We start from the raw sequence: 4625 nt of genomic DNA, 5'->3' as shown, positions 1-4625 counted from the left end.
ATATATATATATTATATGTATATATATTCATATATACACACACATATATGTATATACATATGTATATATATATATATGCATATATATAGAGAGATATAGATATACATATACACACACATACATACATATATATATATGTGTGTGTGTGTGTGTGTGTGTGTGTGTGTGTGTGTGTATGCATGTATGTATGTATATAACCAAAGAGGTAAGAAGAGAGACAGAAAGAGTTGGCGAGAAAGAAAAACTGCACTTGTCTGCGTCGCTATGTCTCACCTTCAAATGTAAAGTCAAGAGAGTATGGAAAGAAAGAAGGACAACAATCGAGTATGGAAAGAAAGAAGGACAACAACACTCGGCAACTACCACCACATCAACAAACAAAAAACGGTAGTAAGAAAGAGGCTCCGGGCGATTACTTATTTCTTAACGAACTACCGTAGTATACAAGATATATAAAGAGAGAGATATTCTCACAATGTATTCTTGAAACAGAGAGAAAGAGAGAGAGAGAGAAAGAAGAGAAAGAAAGACAGACAGACAGTCAGGCAGAAAAAGAGGGTAAAGTGAGACCTTTTAGTTTGTTTTGTTATTTGTTCCCCGCCCCCGTCCTGAAATTCAGGGGAAGTGGGTAAGTCGATTATATTGACACTCCACCCAGTCCCAGTCCCAGCCCCAGAGCTTAGCTGACACTTATTTTATCGATCCGGTAGAACGAAAGGCAACGTCGACCTCGGTGGAATTTGAACTCAGAACGTTATGTAAAGAGAGAAGGGTTAAGGCGAACATCGCAGACCACATGAGGAGAAAGATGTAAAGCGAGTGAATAAGTGAATAAGTTTTAGCGGTCAAGGTTCGAACCTTAGTGTATCCCAAAAAACTGATTTAACTTACTTCGCTTCTAATATTAACCAAAAGGTTGTATTTTCTAGTTTTTTTTCTCCCACACTTCTCCTCTTTCTCCTCCTCAACCTTTTCCCTTCCTCTTCCACTACTAAGACGTTAATGAAGTGAGAGCTGCTGTGCAAATAAGAAAGCGGTAATTGATTAGTTGAGTCTGGCCGGGCCTGGTTTAGCCTGGTCTGTTCTGTCCTGCTCTGACCTCCCTGGGCTGCGAACTGGTTGACTGTTCACGATCCGGTCTCGAATCACGGTCGTTCGTAGGATATAAGCACGACTTCACTGATATACATATATGTCTATCTAATAATTACGAGGAAGGAAAGTTCATGACAGCCACATACTCACATTCTATTCTCATATAATTTCCCTCCACCAACACCGCTCGATCGTACCGCCGACGCCACCACCGCTACCACTGTCTGTCTCTGAAGTTGAAACCATGTACAACATAACTTTTAGAAACCAAACAACAAAAAACAAAACACCATTATACAACATCGGCGCGTGCCGTGCGTTGCTAGGTAACTGAGAAGTAATGGGTGGGTGGTAAGCCCCTCCGCCACCCGATACCACGATTCCACTACTCTCTTGGGTGGACAAGTTTATACTCATACATACGCACGCGTATACACACACGCGCGTATACGCACACCACACACACACACGCACACACACGCACATACATACACACACGCACGCACCTGGCTTCGGTTCCGAGTTGTATCCATTTCTTTTCACTGTATTTCGATTCACTGTCAGTTGCGTAACCAATTCTTCTTACGGAGGCATCGACATTACCCAATCCCTTCCACATCATCACCACTGCTACAACCAGCCTCACCCTCTTCTAATATCCATACCACCTCTCTTTTGTTTTTGTTTTTTTTTCTTTTTCTTTTTTCTTCTTTGGTCTTGGACAAACTCCAGACGGGCCGAAGCAGAGAGTCCGGCAGAAGCTTAGAAACTTTATTTTGTGAGGGCTTTCATTTCACTTCACCCAACATCATTAATGTTCTAAAGAAAGGTATACACATTACATAAGTTCATTCATTTCTCTTCTTTTTACCTAAAAGTGAAACTTGTGCCTGGTTTAATACGTTAGAAGCTGCTAGTGACTGAGTATTATAAATTGTTTCATTACTCCATGTATTTATACATGTTGCATAAACCATGAACGCCATATTCTTTAATATATCGAAGCCTTTGCATCTAAAAAAATAAAAAACGCCAAACGTATATTCGTTTGTGGAGACACGGTGACAAAAGTAACTCACAATCTCTGCAGGAGGAAATTTAAAAAGATAGAGGAAGACACAGATATATAGGCATCAACTGAATGGAATGAAGAAACTGACCGACTAAAGTAAAATGTGAAGAATTTTGAAACTTTGAAGAATTACCTGAAAGCAAATTTGAAAAGAGATTTCAAAAAGAAACATTAAACTTAATAATAAAGCGGAAATAAATGAAACGACACGCATAAAAGGACCAACGGATAGTTTTTAACATTTGTGGTCATTGAAAAAGAATGTGTACTTTTTTTCTTAAAAGACAAAAAGAAGTACATTGAAACTATTATTTAGGAACGAAAGAAGAAAATATATTAATTTAAAACAGATAAAGTAAGAGAAAGAAAGAGAGACAGAGAGTGTGTGGTGTGTGGTGTGTGTGTGTGTGTGTGGTGTGTGTGTTTTTTAAGGGGAAAGAAGAAAGAAAGCAACGTATGGTGAAGAATTTAACTTTTTGACATTAAAAGGTTATTAAAAAAAGACACAAATAATAACACGAAATTAATCAAAGGCGGACGATAGATTGGAAAATGAAGAGAACCGGTAAGTTAGATCGTCTGTTTCTCTTTTTTTTAATTAAAATCGCATATTCATGACATCTCATTCACAATTTCTTTTTTGTATTCACACGAAGTAAAAAAATAAATAAAGAGTTTTTCTGAATAAAAGAAAAAGTCTGTATTTGAAATGTATTTGAAGGGAAAACTTAGCAGGGATTAATCGATGTTTCCATTCTTTTTTCTTTTCTTTTTATTTCATTTGTCCTGTTGTATTTTTTAAGGTGTGTGTGTTTTGGGATTCCTTTGTGTCAATATTTCTAATGATAACGTCTGTTAAGTCACTCTCTATTTCCATGTTTTGTCACTCTTTTCTTTCTTTTTTTTCCTTTTTCTATTTCCCCCCTCAGGGCTTCTTTTTAACTTTCTCTGTTGTTTTTAGAAGCGAAGTCGTTATAGTGACAAGTAACACGGACAACCAGGCAATTTGTTGAGTTCAGCTACATCGAATTAGTTCATTACAGCAATCTTAGCTGGGTCTCTACAGTATATTTCGACTATGTGACCGTATTAGCGATATCAGCTGGCTTTCTGCAGTTTATTTCGGACTATGTGACGCAAATGTCGCTATTAACTTCTTTCTACTCTCTATCCAGACTATGTGATCGAACTAGCAATGTTAGAGAGTACCGTAGAGTATATGATCAAACTAGTGATGTTAGGTAGGACTGTAGAGACTATTCGGACGATGTCTGCTGAGACCCGAGACTGTGACATCCTATACTCCATTTGTTTGGTATGTCCTAACTATCGGCGTTATCTTGCAGAAGGGATGTCTACAGTCCATTCTGAGAATGTTTAAACAAATGATGTTAGTTTGGTTGTTATATTCTAAACTGACCAGGACTGTACTCCAACCATTGTGTATTTGGCAATTTTGTTTGACCGTCATCGAATGTCGAAGGAATATTGTTGTTTGTGTTAAGGCGGTGAACTGGCAGAATTGTTAGCATGACAGGCAAAATGGTTTGCAGCACTACGTCTGTCTTCGTGTTCTGAGTTCAAGTTCCGCCGAGGCCGACTTTGCCTTTCATCCTTTCGGAGTCGATAAAATAAGTACCAGTTGAGCACCGAGGTCGGTGTAATCGACTTACCCTTCTCCCGAACTTGCTGGCCTTGTGCCAAAATTTGAAACCGATATTAATAGTATGAAAGGCAGTGAGCTGGCAGAGTCGTTAGCAGGCTGGGCAAAATGCTTAGCGGCATTTCGTCCGTCTTTACGTTCTGAGTTCAAATTCTGCCTAGGTCGACTTTACCTTTCATCCTTTCATCCTTTCGAAGTCCATAAAATAAGTGCCAGTTAAGCACTGGGGTTGATGTAATCGACCAGCACCCTCTCCCAAACTTGATGACCTTGTGCCAAAATTTGAAACCGATTTTATAATTGGTCTTAAAATGAGTCCAATCCGCCGGTGACGCCCCAACTCATACCACTACTAAATCACCTGATCTAAATGCCACTGATCCGTACATGTGCAATACAAGTTAGTGCAAGTATTGTGTCATTAAGTGCAACAAAAGAAATCAGTCTTTAACTCTTTTACTTTTTCACTGGTTTAAGTCACTGGACAGTTTCCATGCATAAATGTGGAATAGTCACTGCAATGAACTGTGGTTCTTTAAAGCTGCTTGTCCGACATTCTTTGTAATTTTCAAACGCAACCGATCATTTTACGTTCAATTTCAATACATACATATTTACTTAAACACGCACACATACATTATATATATTATTGCGGAGATGTACTTGCATAGCAAGTGACTTGATCTGAGATCGTGTGATGGAACGAAAACAATTGCAGCGTGGAAGGTGTTTATAAGCCATTTAAGAAACACACAAAAACTGTTAGATTCACTTCAACATTTAAATTTATATTTA

At 38.4% G+C, this 4625-nt stretch overlaps 1 protein-coding gene across 2 annotated transcripts in view; it reads left to right on the top strand.

Annotated features, from left to right (window-relative positions):
* Nucleotides 1–238: 238 nt before the first annotated feature.
* The window catches only part of LOC128250143 (uncharacterized), a 29403-nt gene continuing 25016 nt past the window's right edge, over nt 239–4625 (top strand). Inside the window, exon 1 of one of the 2 annotated variants that reach the window (XM_052974871.1) lies at nt 239–558. The gene's annotated coding sequence lies outside the window, so the exon portion shown is untranslated. Of the gene's footprint in view, nt 559–2584; nt 2733–4625 lie in introns of those variants that run through there. The other variant, XM_052974872.1, reaches the window with a different exon arrangement.

Source organism: Octopus bimaculoides, chromosome 19 (genome assembly GCF_001194135.2).
Source record: "Octopus bimaculoides isolate UCB-OBI-ISO-001 chromosome 19, ASM119413v2, whole genome shotgun sequence".
Taxonomy (NCBI): Eukaryota; Metazoa; Mollusca; class Cephalopoda; order Octopoda; family Octopodidae; genus Octopus; species Octopus bimaculoides.
The sequence above is the reverse complement of the archived record's forward strand: the minus strand, read 5'-3'. Positions and strand labels throughout refer to the sequence as shown.